A 27518-nucleotide genomic window follows, 5' to 3' on the forward strand; every position below is an offset into this window, starting at 1 on the left:
AATGTCGCTGTCAATGTACGCACATCGGCTTGCACTTTTAAACGTGTTTATTTACTGCGTGCTGGGCTCTGTGACTGCAGTAGGCGATTTACTTTTATCGCACCTCATTGGACTAGAGAGGCAAGCATTGATAACACTTACAATGAGAGTGGACCCAAAAGTGTTTTGGTTGTTTTGTGGATGGAGGCGGATGCTTTTTTTTTTTTTTTTTTTTGGAAAAAAATAGGGGGGGGGGGGAGAGGCAAATAACAATAATTATAAGTGAACTCATGCAGCCATTTTATGTACATGGCTGACTATGACTTGATTAGAAACCTACCAACAATGCAACACCGTATCACGTGATAAACGTGTTTACACTGAAATTCGGCAACATTTACATAGGATAAACTCGTACAGCATTGTGTATGACTTCATGTCTAAAATTAGGTCACACACTCTGGCTTATCACTCTCACGAGCACACGCGCGCGCAATTACTTCGAGCGTATTGTGTCTCGAATGGTAACCTTAAATAACTCTCTGGGCTTTCTCTTCCCCCCCCCCTCCTCCAAGGATATACGTTTCGCAGGCGCGAAAAGCTGAGCATTTAAAACATCTTTGCTGCATTTGGATCGGAAATCTTTCTGTTTAACGGTCCCAGAAAGGGAAAAGTCGATTTTATTTTAGTGTTCTATGTCTGTCACGTTTCCTTCACCTATCTCTTAGTCTTGTTGGACCGTTGGGGCACCACGCAAGATCTGTTGACCGCCATTCTCCATTTCTCTCTGTGTTTTGTTTTGGATAGAATATCTTTCAATGACAGGCCCGTCTATTCTTTTATGTTGTCTTCTCATCGTTTTTTCTGCATCTTCATCTTTTGCTTGGTACTGTTCCTTGTAGAAAGGTGTTTGCAAATCCCGAGGACCTTGAGTTGAATGTAATTTTCTCGGCTTATATTGGCACTGCAGGTGGAAAACGAGCAGAACCACGTGGTGGGCTACCATATAGATTCGAGCTCATTGCACTTACAAGAATGTGAGCCAAGGTAACCTGTACCCGTCCACATCCGCTCCTCACTTGGGGTCGTTTCTTCTCGGTGCTGGACTTAGGGGCCCTCTCAGGGAAATAACGATCAAGCAGGTCGAAAACCGCTAACAGACACGAGGCTCTTCGATCATGTTGCTTGATTTATAGTTTGTATTTATTTCATGCTCCATAATAAGGAAAGATGAAATTATCCAGGCTTATTGAACGTGGAAATGGAATTTGACAAGGACGTTAATGTCTGTAGTTGTCTAGTATTGATCAAACTCGACTGAAGACAACCGAAAAAAAGGTACTTTATTGAAGACACGTTAGTGTATCGAGTCAAGAAAGAAAAGCCTTGATGAGAAAGCACAGGAGACGTACACTAAGTGAATTGATTTTGTGTATTGTTATCTTTTAGTTTCCAACGAAACTACTAACAGACCCAGTCTAGAATGTTTGCAGAGGTGTTAGTGGAAATATATCTCTAGGCCCTCTAGGGGATAGTTCCGAATTTCTCTACAAGAAATACCCTACAGGCTTTTGATCTTTTCTTACAGTATACACTAGCGTAGGTACTCATACACTTACATACATTTTTCATAGCCTTTGATAATATAATTTTAATTTTTTTTACCTGTCAAAATGCTTGAGTCGCTCCAATTCATTTTTAATTTAGTCGTAACTTAGTTCACTCTTATTTACCATTAGACATCAGACTTTAATATTAAGAAAATTGATTGTAAATGGTTTGAAAAATATTTTTTTTTGTTACGTAAGAGCTTGCGGAAACCAGCTGAAGACAGGTAATTAGAAATTCTGAATTTCAGCTCTCTAAAGGGAGGCTGACATTATTTGGGAAAGAAAAGGGGGTTGGTCGTTGTGCTGGCCACATGACATTCTCTTTAACATTAGATCATAGAAACGGATGAGCTTTACATAATCTGCATCATTGCGTGTAAGATCTGAAAAGAGGAAATTTACTTTAAAAAAAAAGGGGGTTACAAAATGTATTACATTATTTAGATTACAGCTGGGCAGAGCAATACTAAATAGAACATTTGATGCTAGATAGGTGTAAAACTATTTCCCTGTTCTCCTTTCGTTTTGCAAGCTTTCTTTTTTTTTTTTTTTTTTTATTGTCTGTCGGACACAGCAGTGAAACAGCCCATTGTAGTCCACGACTAACTACGTACTTAGTGACACGTGGTCACGTCATGTGACCTAGACAGACTTACCGTTGGGCCCGCTTCGCTTGACATCTCTATTAACCGCTTGCTTAACTTGCCCTCCCCGTTCTTTTCGTCTGTCGTCCTCCACCACCACCTCCACACCAGAGTCAAATACAAATTCCCGCGACACACAACGGAATCTCGCCCTACTAAACGAATTCTTTGTAACGCCGAGGTCGTGTTGTGACGACCTTGACTGGAGTTAAGCCCACAAGTTATTGACTCGGCGCTGGGAGAAAAAAAAAAGAGGGGGGGGGGGAGACGCTGTGACGTAGCAGTTTCAAAGGAGAAAAAAATAGTTATCGCCTAGTCACGTGACTGCCCGATGAGGACTTATTGCCTCAGTTTTTGGAGCAGTGACAAATGTAATATTTGAGCCTCCTCCGCGGGCTTGACTTCAGGTGAACATCTTTCCCCTCTAGTAATGTTTGTCTGGTACCGGTACAAAAGTTTTAGTTTCGACTTATGTAGTTGCACCATATTTATTACAGCTTCGTTATCTTTCATTTCCCAACGAATGGGTAAGGACCGTCTACGGGATGAAAACCCAGTCTAGAAGGTTTGCAGAGGTGTTCGTGGAAAGATATTTTTAGGCCCACTATGGGATAGTTCTGAATTTCTCTACAAGAAATGCCCTACATATGAATAACATTACAACAGGTCCGTCACTTTTAATGGTGGGCACACTAAGCGTGTAGAAACATCCACGAATGGGTCATGAATAGGGCAAACAATTAGGAGCTCCATCGAGCAGTCATTTACAACCATTCCAAAACCTGGAATGTCTCGTTAGAGCGTCCCTTCCACCTTCCTGTCCAAAGAGCCCCCACAGATCAACTCCACCTTACTGGCCTGTCTATTGGTGATGATCCGTTCTCTAACTCTTGGCGAGTCGAACCTAGCTCTGCTTGTCCTTTCACTTTGGCGAGAATCAGATCTCTCTCCTTGAGCATCCAAATCGTCCGTCCGTAGTCAGTGTTGATGCGCATCAAAAACATCTGTACAGGAGCAGAGTTATTACAATACAATCATTATTTGAGCTTCAACTCTATTTCATCACTGTTTAACTTATCTTGAACATCAGGATGAGAAATAGCAATTCTAGTAGCGAAGTAGCAACCAAGCAAAAATATATGTGGCGTAAAATATGCGGGTACATGGTTGTTCAAAGGATTGATTGCTATTTTTAGATGCTGAACTTTAAAAAAAAATATTTTCCGCAATGCACGCGTGATTAAAGCATAGACATTTACTGGGACGAAACACAAACTCACAACACAAATACAAGAGGGTTAGTACATGTCTTATTTGGAGGACTTTTAATTTTACCTTTTACATAGCAAGAGTAAAATACTGTCCCATATAGCAGGCCATTTTGTCCAAACAATATCACATTTGCGCGCAATATTCTTGTGATAGATTTTGTCACTAATTATTGCATTAAAAAGTGCTGTCTTATGACCTTAAAGTGCGTCTGCCAATGTCTGTATAAATGCCTGGATCATTTCTCCTGTTTTTTTTTCTTATCTATTTGATAATTGCGAGAGAAACGTGATTTCTGGCCTACCTCTAATTGGAGTCGCGCGACATTTCCATGACATGATGACCCCCTCGATTGTTTATTGTCTCTATTATTTGTGTGTCTACCTAGTTTAGAATACGTTCTCTTCTTCATGAATTGTAGAAATAGACCCCCGCCCTCCCTTGTCTCCGTTCCGAGAAGTCGATTCTGCAGGAGCGTGTACTTTCGTATTTGGTTTTGTCTGGTCATGAGTTGTTTTTCTTGTTTCATATATCAGCCTCGTTTTGGTAAATATATTTCAGCATTTTGTGCTCTAATCTGCCGCTATTTCTTTAAGTTTATGTTAGTTTGTAAAAAAAAAAAATATATATTTATGAAAAACATAAAAAAAAGCTTATACGAAGTGTAATTGTAATAATTACTCAGAGTCACTCATTAAATTTGAGATGAGCTCTAGACTAATAACAATAAATCTGTGCGATTACACATATTTTTACTAATTGTTTTTGTCTAATGCTATTTCATGCTATTAGCTCTCCGAATACGGCATGATCCTATCACTTATTTGTACCAGTTGGGAACATGGGTGGAGGTGGGGAAGAAAGAAACGGAGATCTGGGTGAATTTTTCCCTATTCGCTATTTTAAAGGATTAAAAAAAAGGAGGGGGGGGGGTGCGACCCGAATGGGAACTCATGGCGCAAGCCTCATCAAGCGGACATCCTCAACGATCTGCTAGTGAGTTGCCTATGGAAATAGAACAATGTATAGTTAGTTATCTGTTTGTCTGTTACAAAGTTAATGTAAAGCGGCGACCTATAAATGGAACTAATTCAGTTTTACCACCATTTAAGTCAAGTACAATTTCTTTCCCTTTTTGATATACCAAACAAAAAATTAATCACCAATAGTTAATTAACTAATTGGTTTTTTTTTTTTAAATTGATTCTTGTGTTGTCATGTAAAAGAACTTATTGTGCAAGATTTCAGCTTGATCCGAGATTGGGTGTTGGAGAAATAACGTTTACAAACTTTTTACTAGAAAGTGAGCTGATGAAATAAAATCCCTGTAAGTCCAGCTACAAATACACGTCTTTATCATTAAGTAACGGATACGAAGATATTCATAAACGCTTTCCTTTAAATGGTCCACTCATTACCTTTTGCCTGTTTAGAAGGCGATCTCTGCGTAGCCAGGCATTACACTAGATTCTTCTCCGAACGTTGAGGTGTCCAAAGAGATCCTGTAGCAGTTATATAATATTTGCCTCATATAATTAGTAATAAGATTTAAGGTAACAACCGTAGAAAATCCTATCCCCGAATCAGATCAAGAACTTGAAGATGTACCGTGCCATCATTTGTCTTGGAAGGGTGCTCTGGAGAACACGCATGAATCGACAGACGTGTATTGGGGACCATGTTAGTAACCCACCTGGGACGTCTACTTAGTCTAAGCCTTGGACTCTGTGTCTACTTAGTTTACACTCAGTGACCACTTCAAGCTAACTTCATCCAACTTCTAATTGGGGCTGAATTTTCCAAACCTTGTTTTGTAGGTTTTATTATTTTTTTGTCTAGGAGCTCCCAGACGCTCACCAACTCGTATTTATTTTCTTAAAGATTCTCAATACTATCAGTTGGATAGCATAGGAAGGGAGCTGAGTCTGACAGGAAGGAATATATGGACAGACTTTGTTTCCAACGTAATCTTTACTACACTATAAACTATTCACAAGACTAACAACTTCAGTTCTATGTTCTTATCAGCGGCTATGTTATCAGTTGTGATCAGCTGTATTGATATCAGTTATGTTCTCTGCTGTTATCAGCTGTTTTTTTCATAAGCAGTTATGTTATCAGCTGTGCTGTTATCGGCTGTTTTTATCAGCTATGTTATCAGCGCTCACAATTGGCTTCAAATGTACGTGAAGCATGGGCATGGATCATTCGACTCCCCGATTTGTTATTGATTGTGGTGAAAAGTTCGTCAATGGAAAGTTCTTAAGAGTGTTGAGACAACCAGAGGTGTAGCTAGGGATTTTCGGGGTCGGGAGGATTGACCTATTTAAGGGCCGCTACATTTGATATTCGACATCATTACACGACAGTGATCCATATTTAGTGTTAGTGAAAACCTGACATGCTAGCATCACTAATGAAATACCGGTAGCTTCAGTGTCGTAGAAAGTAACTTAAATTTAAATCTACTATGTTGCCTATCAACAAAGTGGTCATACATTTCTCCATTGGCGATGAGCCCTTTGGGTGGAAAGAATTAAATTACAATGGATGTGTTAATGGGTTGAACTAGCACCCAAGAAACCCGGCGCGCGAGATTTACGTGAGACAGTGGTATGGGAAAACTACAAGAGCCGATAATAGCATCGTACTGGATGAGTGGTCTTCCCCTACCTGGGGATTGCGAAACACCATGTCACTGTTTGTATTGGGTCTATTTATACCGCTCACTGGTTCACACTTGGCTAATTGTCTTGTTGAGGGATTCAGGAGTAACCTAGTAACATTTCAGACTCACTTTGGTTCAATAATCTCACTTGAATACAAGTTTATCTCTCCCTTTTTTGTTTTTAATTCCTCGTCTTGTGTTGATAATTCAATGTTATATAAGCAAAACAAATAGTCTTTATTTAACAGATGACTATGTTTGTTTCATATGAACCTTGTAGACATTTCAGTTTGCCCAACTCATCTAATAATGTTCACTTCCTTTCTATCTCTCTTTCTTATTTTTTTTGTTTTTGTTATTTCCAACTTTCCCTTTCCTACTCTCTTTTCTCTCTCTCTCTGATTCTTGTTTTGTTTTTCTCTCTAGCCTTGGCGCTCTTACACCTTACCAATAGGTGGAAATAAGCGAAGAGAAGGACACTTCAAGGACATTTCGTAATCCTAAATATTTCGACATGACTCCTCAGACGGCTAATCTATCAATTTTCATTTACGTATATATTTTTTTTTTGTGTGTAACTAATATCATTATAATTTAAATAATATGCTTTTAAAAAATGAAATCAGTAAAAGATCTAGGTAATGTAGCGTGATTACTTTTTTTTTTTGGCACAACTACTTATATTTGTTGATATTGATTATTATATTTCTTTCTTTTTTTCCCAAACATTTTTATTGAATTTTTATCCTCGTTAGAATTAGTGGGTTTTGTTGAAAAGAATGTTTTCAAATTGTTATGAATTCCTCACCATTCCCACTCAGAAAGAAGTTGCTTTTGTTGATTCATTGTTTTTGGTTGATTTGTTTATTTTGTTTTGGTTGATTCGTTGTTCTGGTTGATTCATTGTTTGTGGTTGATTCGTTGTTTTTTGGTTGATTCGTTGTTTTTTGGTTGATTCGTTGTATTGGTTGATCCGTTGTTTTGGTTGATTTGTTACTGTTTACTCTGTAGTCATCAATTCGACTAACGTCTTATATTTCTCGGCACATTTCGGGTTTTTAAAGTCACCCCAAAAATGTGTCTGTGAGATGGGGAAATCCCCCTTCGTCCACCACTAAAAAAAATAAAAACGAAAGAAGCCGAGGACAAAAGTCTATTGAGGAGGTAACATCTTCCTGGAATTTTATTTGAGCGAGGGCTTCAGAGGCTCATGGTTTCGCTTCTTAAATATCCCTGTATAAAAACATTTGTTCATGTTTGCGTTCATTCAAGTCAAGAGCAAATGGGGCCTGTCTAACTGGAAGTATGGGGCAGTCAAATATAGGAATCTCTTCATTTCTGCAGTTTGGGAACCCCGAGAGGAAGTTTTCTGCAGCCACTCGGACCGATTCACACAGTTTTAAAAACACAAAAAATATATTCAAGAACCTTGCCCTGCTCACAAGTCTAGGTGCATTATTTATGTTTTCAATGGAGCCCAAAGAGCACCTGACACAAGAACAACATGAAAAAAAAAACAAAAAACTTATACGAAATGTTAATTGTATCAATTAGTTTGGATCAGTCCATGGAATCAAAGTTGTGATTGTTCTAGACCAACAATACTAAATCTGTGCGATTAGATATTATTTTTATCAATTGTTTTTATTTAGCGCCATTTCATTCTTTTAGCTTTCTCAACACGCTATGATCCTATAACTTGTCTGGATCAGTTGGGAAGATGGGGAGGGGTAAAGAAAGGGAGATCTGGCTGAATTTTTACCGTTATTGCTTTTCAAAAGCATTTATAAAAACAACAACAACGGGGGAACGACCTGAATTCGAACTCATGACTCAATCCGACATGCTAACCACCCTGCTGTTGAGATGTGTATGAAAATAGAAGTTTAGTTATCTGTTGTTTGTTACTAGGCGTTAAGTAACTCGATCTGTCTATCTGTCTGGTAAAAAAAATTTGATCATGTTTTTTCTCCCATTTCTTATTCTCGGATCATGTTAAAACTTTGCACAATCATTCATTCAACCTGACAAGATACGAATTAATTTTAAAAAAATAACCATTTATAAATTGATTGTTGGTGATTAATTATTTAGTTTGATTTCGAAATAGGGGAAACAAAATGCTTTGTTTTAATGAGAGAAACGTTTTTTTCTCCCACTTCCCATTCTTGGATCAAGTTTAAATTTTGCTTAATTATTCCAAATTCATAATTATTCATAGTCGGTAACAATACACGAATCAATCTAAAAATTAACCAATTGTTGAATCATTGAGTAGTTATTAATCAACCGAGTGTTGGAGAAATAACGTGTACACACTTTTTACCAGACAGACAAAGAGAGTTGATATAAGCTTTGTAAAAGTGATGGTGGATGTGTGTGTGTGTGTTGGGGGGTAAGTGGTATTTCTGATGTAGATCTAAAGGGATGGCGAGATTATTAAATTCCAGGTCCTGAGCTTCGTGCTTTAAGCTCTGGATCTCGTGTCATCCAATTGATTTGGACTAGGATAAAGAAAACAACGGTCTGACAGGATAGATTGACTGTAGCTGTAGAGACACAGATATGGACACAGTTTGTTTGTTTCCTGAGAAAGTTTCCTCACTTTGTGTGTAACAGGTGTTTCTGAAATTTCAATTGCTTAAGGCAAAGGATAATTTAAATTTAATGACCATGGATGTGGTTGGGTGCTTCCATGAAATGGGCCACTGGGGTGCTTCCATGAAATGGGCCACTGGGGTGTTCACTGACATAGTGATGTACGTGTGCATGTGGATGTGAATTAGTAAGAGTGCAAGCCCCTTTGTGTACATGAAGTGTTACAATATGTGTCACTTAGCTGTGTACATGAAGTGTTAGAATGTGTGTCACTTATTTGTGTACACCGAGTGATAGACTATTTCAGCGGTATCTTGACTTAATGAATTCTAGGAGCTAGTTAGTGACGAACGGAACGAAAAATTTGGAGAGTCCTAGCTACAAATAAACACGGAACTTTGACGGAATTTCATATTACTGTTAGAACTCGTTTAAATACTGGGTTTTATACGGGAGGTGGGGTTGACTACGAAAATTTGATTTGAGATAGGGCATAGTAATTGTAAATATATATTTACAACAGATTTTTATTGAAGTATATACATTTGTACTATGTGAGCTATCAAGAACTTTATTTTTAATAAATTAGCTGACATTTAGAACCTGAGCTATTAAGGGGAAGTAACCCTTGAGGGTTTAAAGGCATGACATGGCCTAAATTGTGCCAATGTGCCAGAAACCAAAAATATCAAACTATATACTGGTATACCAACCTTTAGTTACCTTCTTGGCGGACAACAAAAAAAAATTAGTTAACTGGAATCGAGTTTCAATAATCACTTTGGACTAGTTTTTAGGTGGTCAATGGTAGGCGTTACGGGCTGAATAGGGTCCCTGGGCCTTATGTTGAGTATCATCAAAAGTGCAGCTAATAATAAGGGCTCAATACCAAGTAGCCAAAGGACAGATTAACATTCGCTGAATTTGTAAATGTGAATCAAGAATATTTGGACCTGCAGCCTTTGTGACGAAAGCGTTATTCTGACTTTGAGATGCACTGGTATCAACATGGTATCATTCTTGAATGACAGATGTTGATTTCAAATGTGACAAGCTTTTTGCGACCTGAGATGTTTCTTTGTTTAGGTTTAGTCGTGAGATAAGTGAAGACAAATGAAGAAAACAGTTGAATAGTTGTATTCAGAAGCTTGTTTATTGGGGAAGTAATAAGGGTACCGGTATTTAAATATTGAAAGTGGTATAAACAGTTTTAGAACCCCTTCATCGACAACTACAAGATGCACTACTGGGTTTTCCGTAGGAGTATATGCGACACTACAATGTTGGTGTGTGTGTTTGTGTATGGTAAAGTGCATACCTGAAGCTTTTTGTGTATTTTTAGGTTGTGATAAAACTAGATGTAATCGCTCTGTAACATATGTTCTGTAAGAGGATCATTTTTTCTTCTCCACATTTTTTTTAGTGCTATTGAATGTCATTCTCTTTTTCTGAGTTAGAAAATATCATATTATTGAGATCATTTTTACTGTTACAATTTAGAGAAGAAAAAAAAAGGCCATTACCATTTCCACATAGATTGTAGAGTCTTCTGAAATGACTATTCTTCAATGGCAGTGTTGACCTAGGGCAGGGGTCGGCAACCTTTCGAGTCGGAAGAGCCAAAAATGACACTTTACACAACATCAACGTTTCTAAAGAGCCACAAGATATTTTTTCTTCTGAACATTTCGTTAAGAATTCTTTAAACTGGCGATTGTAGAGTGCTTTAAACAAGATGCTGTTAAAAATCTTGATTAACAAATTCATGACCTCAGCTATTTCGTCCGGAGATGTTTGGTCACAAAGCGCTTCTTGGTTTCTTATGCAGTGAAACGTAAAAATTTCATGGTTTAATTTTGAGTCAAAGAATCGTAGTTGTCCCTTTTATTTTTTTCTGTCATACTTCTGGCTCCATCAGTTTCTATTGAAACGATTTATTTATATCGATTTTATTGTCTTCAATGTATTGTCGCACGACCTTAGCTCTATCTTTTCCTTTAGTTTTTCACGAGAGCGTTAGCAATCCTAGAAGTTCTTCTTTTAGAACTTGCGCTGAAAAGCGAGTACAAGTGTCTGCGAGATAGAATCGAATCAGAATAATTTGTAAAAGTTTTTTTTTTTTTTTATAAAATAAATAATATTTGCGCATGGAACTAAAGAGCCGCAGCTTAACATCCAAAGAGCCGCATGTGGCTCGCGAGTCGCAGGTTGTCGACCACTGACCTAGGGCATGGTAACTTTACTGCTACATTGCTATTCTTATCAAACTATTTAGTCTCATAATTGAACTCCAAACGTAGGCGTTGAACTCTTTGAAAGACAGTTGTTAGCATTGTGACGATACGAAACTTGCATACAAAAGTTCATTTGAGTTTTTCCCAGCAAACCGTGAGAAACTTTAATTTTTAACTTAAACAATTATTTTCTTGTCCACCCATAACTAATTTCTTGTAGGATTTATCCCCCCTCGCACGTTTCTCACGGGACGAATCTCCACGTAAAACATTAACTAGCCTCTCGAGGGCTAACTTTTAATTATTGACCGCTGGACAGCGCTGCACCCGCGCTACACGCCACGGCCTAATAACTTTTCACACCTAACCCCCCCCCCCCCCCCCGCAGGATACACATCGCTCTAAGAATAGCATTGCACTCGGGCTGGACAGATACATATTCGCTTAAGACTTTACTCTCACGGTAGGCTACGAATATTGACCATAAATCTGACCTGACGCCTGACATCTCCGGTACATCGATACATGTGAGAAAATCAGCTAGCTTTCTTCCCCACCCGTTAAACGAAAAGTCCCATCTATATATAGAGAGAGACCCAAACATTCCAAATTAGGCCCGCTAGGATTCATACAGTCTCCTCTGTTAGGAAGTTTAGTTGTGAGATTTCATTAGGGACAAACGGGTAAGTGTAAACATTTTACTATACTCATTCTTATCTTATAGGGATGTGTGAGCACACATTAGTACACAACCACGTTCCCCGTCATTACATTATGATTTTACTATGTATGTACATTGTACTATTTTATGTCGATACTATATCTTCATATAGTATTATTAATGCCGCTATGGTTGTCTACATTTGAAACTATAGTTATTATATTTAATTTGTTATGTTTCATCCATTCCTGTATTTTAGTGATGGATGTAAACAATAACCTTTCGTGAATCTAAGTACTGTCTAAGAACTTGGATCACAGTGCTCTAAACTTACAGAGCCCATGTGAAATTAGTTATTTCACATTTCTATTGTATATCCCTCATGCATGTTATTATGTCTCCCACCCTTGTGAACTTATAGTTCCTTGGATGAATGTAATTTTGATTAACTATATCAAACACTTATTACTGTAGCCATATCCCTAATATTTTATTTTCATCTTATCCTTTAGTATATAATATGCTCATTCCCCATTTTACTGTAACTGATTACTTATCGTCGTAATCAAACTTATTGGATGAATCTTGACAAATATCATCCTACATTGTACTATAGCACATTTATTGTGGTTATCTTACTTATATCCTTTGTTATTGAGTTGTATACGTACTTTAAAGTTTTATACATAATTGTCTTAAATGCCTTATTGGGATTGATACCAATGCCTACATCTGAATGATTGCAAGGCATATGGGAATCCCTACTCAATGCCTTTAGGAGGTTCCTAATTGTATGTCTTATCCCCAGCCTGGTTGCTACCCCTGATTGCTACCCCTGATTGCTACCCCTGATTGCTACCCCTGGTTACTACACACGATTGCTACGACTACCAGATCTCCATAGAAAGCTGTAACCGAGGCAGACCACACCAGATACACCCCCCCCCCCCAATTACATACCTGTTAGCAAGAAGGCATTGCCTACTGTCCTTGGCCCTAACATATTGCCCAGTGTCCACAGTGCCCTATACTGCCCAGTATCATCTGCCCAGTACCCGGCCCAAACTGTCCACTGCCCAATAGTTATTGCCTACAGATTAGAGCAACCTTCGCAGCAGAAGATAAACTGGTGTTGAGTTAGCACGGCTCTCTACGAGCTAGAGATCACAGCTGAGAGATCGTCCCACTACAACTTAGTCTGCAGCACCAACCATCTCTACTGCTAAACAGGCAGCGGCCTCACCCTAGAGCCAGCTTGCCTACCGCATAGAGAATATCCCGAGCCGACGTCCTAAGACAGAGCCGGATGACTCATCCTTCTGAGTGCCAGTCCTACGACCGCCAGAAGACGACCCAAGGCCTAGCAGCTAAGAAAAATAAGTAGCAGACATAGGAACATTCTTCTCCTCCAATAACTCAATAATTAGCAATCCATGATGAACAGTTATTTTAGATATTAGCACCTTTATTTCCTTTATTTTCTTAATTATAATTTTATTTGATCACTTTCCTTTGTAAACTTTCATTTATTAAATTATTTTTATTTATGAACTTACAATATTGGTCTATTCTTACTGTTAGTTGCGGTGTGCCTGTACAAAATCTTATATGTGAGCGGGATAAAATTAATAAAATTTCCCCTAGACATAAATAAACAAGCCAAATAATAACTAATTAACATCTCGTCACATATAAATGGGGTCTTGTCACGGGATCTGTAACTAGAATCCTACATTAGACAGGCACAGGCATACAGCAGTAGAACTTTCCTAAATATAATATACTTTCATTATCTTAAAGTAACGGATTGCAAACGGAGTGAAGAGTGTTGCTAGAGTCTTTATTTTATATCTATTTTACTTTAGAGGTTATCACGTATTAACTTAGTATAATATTATTATTTGTGGTTATTTTAAGTTGCATCACTGTACTTAATATTGTATTATTATCACGGGCAACGTGGTTGTTTCATACGGGCTTCATACAACGCTCTCACTTCAATAATATCCCTCCTTTTAGTCTTAGTAGTCTCCAATCTTTTTTCTCTCATACATAAATAATGGCCAGCAATACTAGGTCCAAAACTGACTCTGACAGAAAAGTAAAAATACAAGAGCTGACAGAGACAGCAGCATTGTTAGAATTAGAAGGGAAAGATCGCTCTGACTACATCCGACAAAAGTTGGATGAATGGGAATTAGAGGAAAAGTTAGCTCGAGAACGAGAATTCGAGTTAGCATTAGAAAAAGAAAAACTACAACTCGAACACGAGAGACTCAAAAATGAGCATGAGTTAGCCATGGAGCGGGAGAGACAGGCAACTGAGAGAGCTAAAATAGCTCAAGAGAATGAGACGGCTCGCACAGTCGCTGATTCTCAGCCCGCTAGCCCAGCTTCCAGCCAAGGGTCCTCAAGTAGCTCACCAAACATCCCCTTCGAGCCCTTCGATGAGAAGAGCGAAAGTGTTGAGGTTTACTTAACACGATTCGAAGAGGTGGCACGCTATTATAGCTTGCCCAAGGATAGGTGGTGTTTTAGACTAGCTCAATGCCTTAGAGGCAAAGCTTATGAGGCTTACACAAAGCTCCCCTCATACCAACGGGAGGACTTTGAAGCCCTAAAAGAGGCACTATTGGTTCAATTTGAGCTAACCTCTGATTCATACCATAAGAAGTTTCGAGGGTCCCGCCTTGAGCGCAAAGAAACGTATGTCAATCTTTGCGACAGGCTGGACAAATACCTCGGAAAATGGCTAGCCCTCAGCAAAATGCCCGAAACGTTTGAAGGTCTTAGAAACCTTATTCTGGCTGAGCAGCTTCGAGACTGCCTAACGCAGGAAACTCGAATATATGTCAATGAGCAACAGGTGATTGACCCTTCTGACATTGCAATTGCTGCAGACCGATATTTAGCTGCCAGACGTGACACTAAGACAAAGACGGAAGACTCAAAGCCCCAAGCAAGCACAAATAGAGCTAACTCCCACCAAGGGAAAAACAATCCACCCAACCACAAAAACAACCAGGCCGTTCATCCTCGCCCCAATACCCCGAACCCTGCTAATTATAGATCTTCTCACCCGCCTCCTAAACAATGGTGTAATTTCCATAAAATTAACTCGCACGACACTAAAGACTGTCGGAGCAGAGGTAAGCCCACCCATACTCTAAATAGTATACGCAATCCTGCACCGAGTGATGCTGAAGCCCTCGTCTTGGCCGCAGTAACCACTCAGTCAGGTGAGTCTCCTCATCCCCCAAGTGTCGAAAAGGCGCTGGTCAACGGGAGAGCTGTGACTTGTCTCAACGACACAGGTTGCTTGGTGGAAGCTGTAGTTCGGGAGTCATTGGTAAGCCCGAGTGACTACATCGAGGAGACTACTCAAATCCAAACAGTTGATTTGGAGAGTCCGCCCAAGACTCTACCTATGGCTCTCATAAATGTAGAGTCAAAATATGTCCGCGGTCGCATCAAAGCGATTGTGATGAAATCCCCAGCCTATGATCTCATATTAGGCTGCCGATACGTGTTTCTAGGAACACCACCATACCCCAGCGTCTCTGCACCTGTTCTCACCAGATCACAGGTACAAGTGGAAGAATCTGACTCCCTCAAAGTCAATACCATTCCCACTGAGATTAGGGAAGCTCAGAAGCAAGACCCCTCGCTTCAAAAATATCTTAGGTTCGCCCAAGAAGGTGAACCCGCCCTTGGCAAGGTACAATTCTTCTTTAAAACAGGGCTACTATATCGACGAGGTAAAGAACCAGATGCCTGCAACCAGCTGGTTGTGCCCAAACCATACAGGGAGCAGGTTATGCAAACAGGTCATGCCTCCTCTTTAAGTGCCCATCAAGGTCAGAGCTCGACCCTCAACAGGATCCGATTCCATTACTTCTGGCCTGGCATGACCGAAAACATCAAACGATATGTCGCCTCATGTCCACAGTGCCAAAAGTTGTCTCCAAAGAATCGCATTCCGCCCGTTCCTCTGGGAAAAACCCCTTTGATCGAAACTCCGTTTAAACGAGTATCTGTGGACATACTTGGTCCTCTACCCCGCACGAAGAAAAGAAACGCCTACATTCTTTGTGTCATATGTCAAGCATCAAGATGGCCAGAGGCCGCCCCTTTGTCAAGCATAGACTCTAAACATGTGGCTGAAGCTCTGTTCAATATGTTCACTCGGATAGGCTTTCCCGAAGAGATATTAACAGACAATGGTTCTCAGTTCACAGGGAAGTTAATGAAGGAGGTGTATGCTCTCTTTAATGCAAAACATCTCCGGTCTTCGGTATACCACCCTCAAGCAAATGGTCTTGTAGAACGGTTCAATCACACTTTGGTAACGATGCTTAAACGCCTCATCGATGATAAACCAGAAGAGTGGGACACTTACCTACCTGCTGCTTTATTCGCATACCGAGAGGTACCTCACGCCAGTCTAGGGTATTCACCATACCAGATCATCTTTGGATCTCATCCCCGTGGCCCACTAGAAATCCTAAAACAAACTTGGACCAAAGAGCAACTCAACGATGAAGTCAAAACGGTGTCCAAATATGTGAAGGACCTCCAAGAAAGGCTACAAGACATACGGTCCCTGGCTAGAAGCAACCTCATCAAAGCACGTAAGAGACAAGAGAAATACTACAACAGGAGGGCTAAAGAACGGTCACTCAACGTCGGAGATAAGGTTCTCTTGTTACTGCCCAAGAACACAAACAAGTTACAGATTTGTTGGCAAGGCCCATTCGAGGTGCTGAAAAAGGTATCGCCCACTAACTACGTCATTAAAGTCGGTCGCAAGGAGAAGTCTTATCACGTAAACCTCCTCAAGCACTACTTAGAGAGGCCTTTACAAACGGACCCTCCCCGAGACTTGATGGCTATAGCGGTGGCAGAGGATGTGAAAGAACCCAAAGACCTAGTGGAGTACCCCCTCCATGCAGTGGAGACACACGAGAACGTCACCATTAGTCCACAGCTAGACGCCGAGCAAACGGCCGAGGTCAAATCTATGCTGGGGGAGTTCCATGACGTCTTGTCGGATAAGCCTGGCAGAACATCGCTTGAGCGGTTTTCGATGAAGCTGTTAAGTGCTGAGCCCATAAAAGTAAAGGCCTACCCTTTACCTCACGCAAAAGCTGAGATCATTAAACAAGAGGTGGAAGAGCTTCTAAAAGCTGGAATTATAGCGCCTTCGGTCTCTCCATACAACGCTCCAGTGGTGCTAGTTCGGAAGCCAGATGGAGGCCATCGCATGTGCATTGATTTTCGACGCCTCAATGCAGTGGCTGAATTCCAAGCGGAGCCTCTTCCAGACCCAGCCACAATTTTTGCCAACTTAAGTCACGCTAGGTATTTTAGCAAATTTGACTTAAGCCGAGGGTACTATCAAATAGAAGTTGAGCCAGAATGCAGACCTTTGCTAGCTTTTAGCACCCCACAAGGACACTATGAATTTCAAACGGTCCCCTTTGGTCTGAATAACTCGTCTAGCGTGTTCACGCGCATGATGAGAAAGCTATTAGCTCCCATCGACCGTCCAGGCATCCAAAATTTCATAGATGATATTCTGATCGCCACGGAGACCTGGTCCGAACACATAGCTCTCATCTCCTCCCTCTTGCTAAGGCTCCGCGAGACGGGTCTAACTGCTCGGCCCTCCAAATGTCTCATCGGTTTCACAAGACTCAAGTTCTTAGGCCATGTCATTCAAGAAAACCAGCTCATGCCAGACGAAGAAAAGGTTGCTCAATTACTCGAGGCTCCCAGGCCGATCACAAAAACCGGAGTGAGATCATTCCTCGGGATGTGTGGTTACTATCAAAAATTCATCCCACACTTCAACTCTATCGCTGCCCCACTGTCAGATCTAACAAAAAAGGATCGACCAGACAAGGTGACATGGAATGAGGAATGTGAACTCGCATTCCAACGACTCAAGGAATGCCTTACTTCATCACCAGTGCTCAAGCTACCTGACCTATCCCGCACTTTCGTGTTGAGGACAGACGCCAGTGGCTCTGGCCTGGGCGCAGTTCTGATGCAAACTGCCGAAGGATCCGGTGACACACTTTTTCCAGTAGCTTATGCAAGCCGTAAGCTGAACCAGGCAGAATCCAACTACGCCACAATAGAGCTAGAATGCCTGGCACTGGTGTGGGCGATAGAGAAATTCCAGGCATTCTTATATGGAAAGCACTTCACTCTGCAAACTGACCATAAGCCGTTATCTTACTTATCCTCCAGCAAGCACCTAAATGCCAGACTTATGAGATGGTCTTTGCTATTGCAACCATACTCCTTCCAGGTTGAACATGTTCCTGGAAATGAAAATGCAGCGCCTGATTTCCTCAGTCGGCACTGCGTTCTTGAGACCACAGGCCTCAATGGGTACCACCCCTCAGTAAATTTAAACAATTAGATTAGGCAACAACAAAGCTCAAATGAAACTTATATGCAAGCAGTATTAGTATTCTGCGAATACTTTTTAAGTGGGTGGGTATGTGACGATACGAAACTTGCATACAAAAGTTCATTTGAGTTTTTCCCAGCAAACCGTGAGAAACTTTAATTTTTAACTTAAACAATTATTTTCTTGTCCACCCATAACTAATTTCTTGTAGGATTTATCCCCCCTCGCACGTTTCTCACGGGACGAATCTCCACGTAAAACATTAACTAGCCTCTCGAGGGCTAACTTTTAATTATTGACCGCTGGACAGCGCTGCACCCGCGCTACACGCCACGGCCTAATAACTTTTCACACCTAACCCCCCCCCCCCCCCCCCCCCGCAGGATACACATCGCTCTAAGAATAGCATTGCACTCGGGCTGGACAGATACATATTCGCTTAAGACTTTACTCTCACGGTAGGCTACGAATATTGACCATAAATCTGACCTGACGCCTGACATCTCCGGTACATCGATACATGTGAGAAAATCAGCTAGCTTTCTTCCCCACCCGTTAAACGAAAAGTCCCATCTATATATAGAGAGAGACCCAAACATTCCAAATTAGGCCCGCTAGGATTCATACAGTCTCCTCTGTTAGGAAGTTTAGTTGTGAGATTTCATTAGGGACAAACGGGTAAGTGTAAACATTTTACTATACTCATTCTTATCTTATAGGGATGTGTGAGCACACATTAGTACACAACCACGTTCCCCGTCATTACATTATGATTTTACTATGTATGTACATTGTACTATTTTATGTCGATACTATATCTTCATATAGTATTATTAATGCCGCTATGGTTGTCTACATTTGAAACTATAGTTATTATATTTAATTTGTTATGTTTCATCCATTCCTGTATTTTAGTGATGGATGTAAACAATAACCTTTCGTGAATCTAAGTACTGTCTAAGAACTTGGATCACAGTGCTCTAAACTTACAGAGCCCATGTGAAATTAGTTATTTCACATTTCTATTGTATATCCCTCATGCATGTTATTATGTCTCCCACCCTTGTGAACTTATAGTTCCTTGGATGAATGTAATTTTGATTAACTATATCAAACACTTATTACTGTAGCCATATCCCTAATATTTTATTTTCATCTTATCCTTTAGTATATAATATGCTCATTCCCCATTTTACTGTAACTGATTACTTATCGTCGTAATCAAACTTATTGGATGAATCTTGACAAATATCATCCTACATTGTACTATAGCACATTTATTGTGGTTATCTTACTTATATCCTTTGTTATTGAGTTGTATACGTACTTTAAAGTTTTATACATAATTGTCTTAAATGCCTTATTGGGATTGATACCAATGCCTACATCTGAATGATTGCAAGGCATATGGGAATCCCTACTCAATGCCTTTAGGAGGTTCCTAATTGTATGTCTTATCCCCAGCCTGGTTGCTACCCCTGATTGCTACCCCTGATTGCTACCCCTGATTGCTACCCCTGGTTACTACACACGATTGCTACGACTACCAGATCTCCATAGAAAGCTGTAACCGAGGCAGACCACACCAGATACACCCCCCCCCCAATTACATACCTGTTAGCAAGAAGGCATTGCCTACTGTCCTTGGCCCTAACATATTGCCCAGTGTCCACAGTGCCCTATACTGCCCAGTATCATCTGCCCAGTACCCGGCCCAAACTGTCCACTGCCCAATAGTTATTGCCTACAGATTAGAGCAACCTTCGCAGCAGAAGATAAACTGGTGTTGAGTTAGCACGGCTCTCTACGAGCTAGAGATCACAGCTGAGAGATCGTCCCACTACAACTTAGTCTGCAGCACCAACCATCTCTACTGCTAAACAGGCAGCGGCCTCACCCTAGAGCCAGCTTGCCTACCGCATAGAGAATATCCCGAGCCGACGTCCTAAGACAGAGCCGGATGACTCATCCTTCTGAGTGCCAGTCCTACGACCGCCAGAAGACGACCCAAGGCCTAGCAGCTAAGAAAAATAAGTAGCAGACATAGGAACATTCTTCTCCTCCAATAACTCAATAATTAGCAATCCATGATGAACAGTTATTTTAGATATTAGCACCTTTATTTCCTTTATTTTCTTAATTATAATTTTATTTGATCACTTTCCTTTGTAAACTTTCATTTATTAAATTATTTTTATTTATGAACTTACAATATTGGTCTATTCTTACTGTTAGTTGCGGTGTGCCTGTACAAAATCTTATATGTGAGCGGGATAAAATTAATAAAATTTCCCCTAGACATAAATAAACAAGCCAAATAATAACTAATTAACATCTCGTCACAAGCATGTTAAAGAGGTTTTCGTTGTTTTGTTTTGAACCGACTGACTGATTGGTACTCATTTATGACCTCTTTGTAGTGTTGAAAGTCATTCTTTAGAACTCGAGTCCTAGATTTTGTAGTTTTGGAGTTCATAAAAAAGAGCTTTTCTATTTTGTATACAATTGAAATGTTTGTTTTTTTGTTTTGAATTTTTTTTTAGCTAACACATACTGGCTGTATAAAGTGCATACAACCCAATTGTTCTTAGTTAGAGGTCATAGCTAGTCTAGACTCTTTCTCTATATTAGTTGCAAGGTGTCAAAACTTTCGCTACTTATTTAGCATTAGCTTATTTCGCTACCTATTTAGCAGGGGGGGGGGGGGTTGAGGACAACGAGGCTCAACGCGTGCTATTGTCCATACTTTCATGTACCCCGGTCTAAGCCTCAGTCAATTTTGTTCCATCTCAGGCTGACAGTTTCAACCATCCACTTTCCACTATACTTGCTGAAACAGCAATGTAAAACACCTTGAGTTAATCCACTTTACTTGCTGAAGCAGCAATGTAAAACACCTTGAGTTAATCCACTATACTTGCTGAAGCAGCAATGTAAAACACCTTGAGTTAATCCACTATACTTGCTGAAGCAGCAATGTAAAACACCTTGAGCTACTCCACTATACTAGCTGAAGTAAGAATGTAAAACACCTTGAGTTAATCCACTATACTAGCTGAAGTAAGAATGTAAAACACCTTGAGCTACTTTACTATACTAGCTGAAGTAAGAATGTAAAACACCTTGAGCTACTCCACTATACTAGCTGAAGTAAGAATGTAAAACACCTTGTGTTAATCCACTATACTAGCTGAAGTAAGAATGTAAAACACCTTGTGTTTTTCCACTATACTAGCTGAAGTAAGAATGTAAAACACCTTGTGTTAATCCACTATACTAGCTGAAGTAAGAATGTAAAACACCTTGTGTTAATCCACTATACTAGCTGAAGTAAGAATGTAAAACACCTTGTGTTTTTCCACTATACTAGCTGAAGTAAGAATGTAAAACACCTTGTGTTAATCCACTATACTAGCTGAAGTAAGAATGTAAAACACCTTGAGTTACTCCACTATACTAGCTGAAGTAAGAATGTAAAACACCTTGTGTTACTCCACTATACTAGCTGAAGTAAGAATGTAAAACACCTTGTGTTAATCCACTATACTAGCTGAAGTAAGAATGTAAAACACCTTGTGTTAATCCACTATACTAGCTGAAGTAAGAATGTAAAACACCTTGAGTTACTCCACTATACTAGCGGAAGTAAGAATGTAAAACACCTTGTGTTTTTCCACTATACTAGCTGAAGTAAGAATGTAAAACACCTTGTGTTAATCCACTATACTAGCTGAAGTAAGAATGGAAAACACCTTGAGCTACTCCACTATACTAGCTGAAGTAAGAATGTAAAACACCTTGTGTTAATCCACTATACTAGCTGAAGTAAGAATGTAAAACACCTTGAGCTACTTTACTATACTAGCTGAAGTAAGAATGTAAAACACCTTGTGTTAATCCACTATACTAGCTGAAGTAAGAATGTAAAACACCTTGAGTTACTCCACTATACTAGCTGAAGTAAGAATGTAAAACACCTTGTGTTACTCCACTATACTAGCTGAAGTAAGAATGTAAAACACCTTGTGTTAATCCACTATACTAGCTGAAGTAAGAATGGAAAACACCTTGAGCTACTCCACTATACTAGCTGAAGTAAGAATGTAAAACACCTTGTGTTAATCCACTATACTAGCTGAAGTAAGAATGTAAAACACCTTGAGTTACTCCACTATACTAGCTGAAGTAAGAATGTAAAACACCTTGTGTTACTCCACTATACTAGCTGAAGTAAGAATGTAAAACACCTTGTGTTAATCCACTATACTAGCTGAAGTAAGAATGGAAAACACCTTGAGCTACTCCACTATACTAGCTGAAGTAAGAATGGAAAACACCTTGAGTTACTCCACTATACTAGCTGAAGTAAGAATGGAAAACACCTTGAGCTACTCCACTATACTAGCTGAAGTAATAATGTAAAACACCTCGGTGTACTATTTGGCGAATCCCAAAGCGTTGGCCAGGCACAGAACGCGTCAGCTGGATTGAGATCTAGATTTTTCTAGTACACGGTAGCGCCAGTTGTATGACCTTAGGATATGGCATTCTTTGCTGTCTCCTTTGCCATTGCTTTCTCCAGTGGGATACTACCGGCCATTCTCACCCGTAAGCGGCCAACATGACCAACATTTGTTCAGTCCATGCGGATGGTTTGTTCAAGTGCCGAGCACACAACTACTCACGCGTCTCAAACGTTGTAAGTACTGCAGGGTGACCTGGTGTTTGCACTGTAACCGACATAGCGCCATTTCTTTGTCAATAACCAGATGGTTCATTTATCAAGAACCAGCTGGTTCATTAATTTGGAGGACCCAGTGTCCAATTGGTAGGACTGAGGATAAAGATCTCTGCTTGTCATAAGCTTTCGTTGACCTTGAACTACTGAAAAGACCACTTTTTTTTATGTTTTGTTTAGTAGGTCATGCGGTCTGCTTTGAAGCATACATTGGCTGTAAGCCCACATTTAGGGCTTGATGTTCGAATGGTGTTAGTTGTTGGTAAGTTATCTAATGAAGCTCAAGAAATGACTTCATAGAAACCTCTCCCGACCTGTTCCCCTCCCCTTCATCCTTATTCACGTTGTGTACACCTACACCCCCTTTCTTTTTAGTCTCCCTCTCCCCTCCCCCACCATTTATATTTAACAGAGTGTTCTCAACCTGATGTGAGTGACAAAGTTTAGAGTATGTGGCGATGCTTCGTATCATGTGGAAAGCTAATGCTGAGTTATACAAACCCGGCGACGTTCACACTGACACTGCGTTTAATTATTCTCTTCTTTTTTCTTACTTTCGACCCCCCCCCTTTTTTTTTTCTTTTGTGTAACTCTCTTACTCGTGTCTCCCTCCTCTCGTATGCTCGTCTGTTCACCCTCCTTTCCCCACTCCCACTTTCGACAACCACCACGTCCCAATCACCGAGCACTCAACTTCGTCAAGGCGGGCGGGCGGTCACAGTGCGCTCACACACGCGGCGCGAGAGTTGAAATTCCGGGAATTCTTGGATTTGGTCAAAGGTTAGTCCCAAGTTAAAATGTCTCGCTCGCGTTAACTCCCCTCCCCCTCTCTCTCCCCCCACTTCCAACTACAACCTTGTTTTCCTCCTTTGTTTATATACATGCTGATCGGTGCGGGTGTAGTTAGTGATCTGACCGCTCGCTTGTGTGACATAATGACTCGTTCCGCCGTTCTTTGTAGTTCTAGAGATCTATAGTGCATCTTCTAAAGGGAATCTGTGATTGTTCGATACGAGATTTAATCACAGCAAGTAAGTTGGCATTTTAACGTTACTTTACTGTTTATGTTGATAAGCTCAAATTGAATAGATAACAGTTTATCTCGGGGCAACCCTTTCGAAACACTTAACACATTGAAAGAAATACTACTACATGTCCTAAGTCGCCACAGAAATGGCATTGACGGGTTAAAAAGCAGGTGTGTATGGGGTCCTTCCAGCCTTGCCATCAATCGGAGTTCATCTCAGGTGTGTGTGTGGGGGGGGGGGGACAAAGGCGCAGAAATTATTATTTTTTGGTTTTCTCTGGTGTTACGAACACTAAATACCCTGACGATTATTTGTTTTTATAAGACGTATACTCGAGATGGACGGCTACTTAGATCCGGATAGTAGACTTGTTATAAATACTGCGTGCTCTGTTGTGTTGTGTTGTGTGCATCGATCTCAGGACATCTCGCTCGGCGTCCTAGTGAATGGACTACAGCGGTGGGGTAAGCCAGCGTGAGCCGCATTCTCTCAACTTGATCAACAAGTCCTCGGTATTGACCGACTGACCCAGTTGACTCACTCCGTCGTGTGTGGCGGACCTGGTCCTGTCGTACCGGAGTGACAGGTTGTTTTCACCCCCTGCCCCATTCCCCTCGTGACCCGACGCCTACAGTTTCACTAATGTCATTCCTACACAGATAATTAGTACAGATAACCTCTTTGTTATTTGTTTTATTTCTCATCTTTGTTGTAGTTAAACACTCGCCAATTGTTTCACCTAACGTGGCGAGTAGAATGAAAAATAGAATAACAACAACTACATACTATAGTTAACTATAGCATTCGTCAACTTTCAGGCCATTCGCTTTAGACTTATATAAGTTCAGAATTCAAACAATCATATAAAATGGTATTTTGTCCAGATGTGAGTTCAAGCTTGTGTGAGTTTTGAAACATGTTTTTTTTTTTTTTTTTTTTGAGAGTACTCAAAGTGTACGGTAGTTCACTCACCTCCTCCCATTTGGCATGTCTACCTGACCTGACATGAGTTATCTCAGTTTGGCAGAGCTAGCTTGTGTGAGTGTGATTGATAGTATGTGTGTGACCGTGTGTGGGAGGTGGATATCACAGGTACAGTTAGGAGACAGATCTACTTGTGTCGTTGACAATCCTTTGCGTTTAATTGATAGATGGCGTCGCCTGAGACTGAGTCGTTGTGTGGTCAGTGAGAAAGGTGGATTGCCTAAGTCTGAGTCGTTGTGTGGTCAGTGAGACAGGTGGATTGCCTGAGACCGAATCGTTGTGTGGTCAGTGAGAAAGGTGGGTTGCCTAAGTCTGAGTCGTTGTGTGGTCAGTGAGACAGGTGGATTGCCTGAGACTGAGTCGTTGTGTGGTCAGTGAGAAAGGTGGATTGCCTAAGTCTGAGTCGTTGTGTGGTCAGTGAGACAGGTGGGTTGCCTGAGACCGAGTCGTTGTGTGGTCAGTGAGAAAGGTGGGTTGCCTGAGACCGAGTCGTTGTGTGGTCTGTGAGACAGGTGGGTTGCCTGACACCGAGTCGTTGTGTGGTCAGTGAGAAAGGTGGATTGCCTGAGACTGAGTCGTTGTGTGGACGGTGAGACAGGTGGGTTGCCTGAGACCGAGTCGTTGTGTGGTCAGTGAGAAAGGTGGGTTGCCTGAGACCGAGTCGTTGTGTGGTCAGTGAGAAAGGTGGATTGCCTGAGACTGAGTCGTTGTGTGGTCAGTGAGAAAGGTGGATTGCCTGAGACCGAGTCGTTGTGTGGTCAGTGAGAAAGGTGGATTGCCTGAGACAGCTGCCTTGTGTAGTTTCTGCAGCACTATGAATATCAATGTCAGAAGATTTTTAATAACGTTTGTATCCGCAGCGGTGGGTCAAATCCTTTTCGTTGTTGAGCCGCCCTATTCCCTGACCATCCAGGCATATCGTTGAAACGGCAGGACTATTAGTATTTTTCTGTATGTCCGTCCTTCCGTGTCTGTCACTCTGTTCTGTGCTTATATTCTTACATATATCCGTCATTTGAAACGTAGGTTCTTCTTTTCACTCACTCACCCACACAACACCATTTCGTTGTGTATCTCTGACTCTCATCATTTCGGTATCAGTTCATCGGCTCAGTGTATTAGATGACACACACATTCTATCGGTCTCTGTCCTGAGTCGTGTATCGAAACAATTCTTCTAACTTCTGACCACTCCCTGTTCTGCTCTTTAACATACTGTGTCAATGTTTTGCTTTCTTAATATGGGAATAGTTTTGATTTCTTCTATTGTCTGCTAACGTTTGTTTTTATGCATTCTCCATTCATCTTATGCAACCAATAACTCCCTGGCTGTGACACCCTATCTTATCATAATTCGCCCCCTCCTAACCACCCCATTCCCCACCGCTCTCGTCACAAGGTCAATAATCTCTTGAATTGAAAAACTTCTCCAAGGCCGTGTATGGCATTATGTCTTTTCCATTGACAGATCGTTCATAGTTTTTTTTTTTTTTTATTCCAACTACAATGTCTACCTGTCTTTAACGTCTTGACATTTAAACCTTTGTGTCTTCTGGGGCGACACAGAAAACGTCGATGCCCGCAAGTGCTTCCTGTGCATAGTCGTTCTGACTCGGTCAAGTCGACTTGTTCAGGGCGTCTTCTGTAATGTAACTCCCACAGACGCAACGCTGTAAACATGTATATTTTCACAAGGAGCTAGATTTGTACGTACAGTGATCATTCACGCGTCATAGAAAAAGAAAGTCATATTTTAACCAACCTCACCCACGGGATATCTGCCCTCAGGATGACTGTCAGTGCATCGTAGTGGTTCAAGTTGAAATGATGTTGGATTGATGGCATGCCATTTACTTTCTCTCCAGCAGGTGGAACTGTAGTCTTGTTACTCACTTACTTGACTTAATCCTTTTCAGCATAAGACCGCAACCGTATTCCATTATCAAAATCTGTTCCGGTCCGAGTCCATCCTGCCGTCTTTGCTTCTTGGTCTATTGATGCTCTGGTCTCCCAGCCTTTCTCTTCCTGTGTGTGTTCCAGTTCTTTCAGCAATATTTCGTGTTGGTCTTCGCATTCTATCTCCAATCTTGCCCCATTGGCGTCTTTTGACTTGTTGCTCTAGTAGTGTTAGAAGGAATGTTCCCAATAAACTTTGGTTGAGATATCTTGTTCGACCATCAACACCTATTATATGTCGCAAGCATTACTTAGTAAAAGCTTGTATGTATTGCTGTTTGCTACTGCACTAGTCTCTGAGCCACTGAAAGAGAGAAGCTTGTATGTATTGCTGTTTGCTACTGCCTTAGTCTCTGAGCCACTTAGACGATTTCAGTTTTATTTTGTGAGGTATGAGCAGCTTCTTGCTGTCAACTGGTCTGCGAAAGTGTGTGTGTGCATGTGTTTGTGTGACTGTATGAAAGCAGCAGACTCTTGTACTAAGACATCTTCTTATACACATTCCGTCATATCCATATCGTCCAAGGACATGGCACAGGCTGGTCTAGATAGCTCAGATGGCTTACCCTAAAAAGTAAGGCAACGCCTAGTTGACTTGCAAGTTGTCCGCTATTCTGCAGTAGATCTAGACCACATCACACACTTGGGCCATCGGTACGTACAGACGCTTTTTTTGTTGTTGTTGTTGCACGTAACTTCAAGCTGTGTTTTGAAGGGATGACATTTTC

The 27518-nt window shown here is 40.8% G+C and overlaps 1 protein-coding gene across 2 annotated transcripts in view; it reads left to right on the forward strand.

The window, feature by feature from the left end:
• The window catches only part of LOC106071788 (uncharacterized), an 81690-nt gene that overhangs the window by 15389 nt on the left and 38783 nt on the right, over positions 1-27518 (forward strand). Inside the window, exon 1 of one of the 2 annotated variants that reach the window (XM_013231969.2) lies at positions 23407-23853. The exons of the other annotated variant lie outside the window; for it this stretch is intronic. The gene's annotated coding sequence lies outside the window, so the exon portion shown is untranslated. Of the gene's footprint in view, positions 1-23406; positions 23854-27518 lie in introns of those variants that run through there. 2 annotated transcript variants of the gene reach the window in all.

This window comes from Biomphalaria glabrata, chromosome 16 (genome assembly GCF_947242115.1).
Source record: "Biomphalaria glabrata chromosome 16, xgBioGlab47.1, whole genome shotgun sequence".
NCBI lineage: Eukaryota > Metazoa > Mollusca > Gastropoda > Planorbidae > Biomphalaria > Biomphalaria glabrata.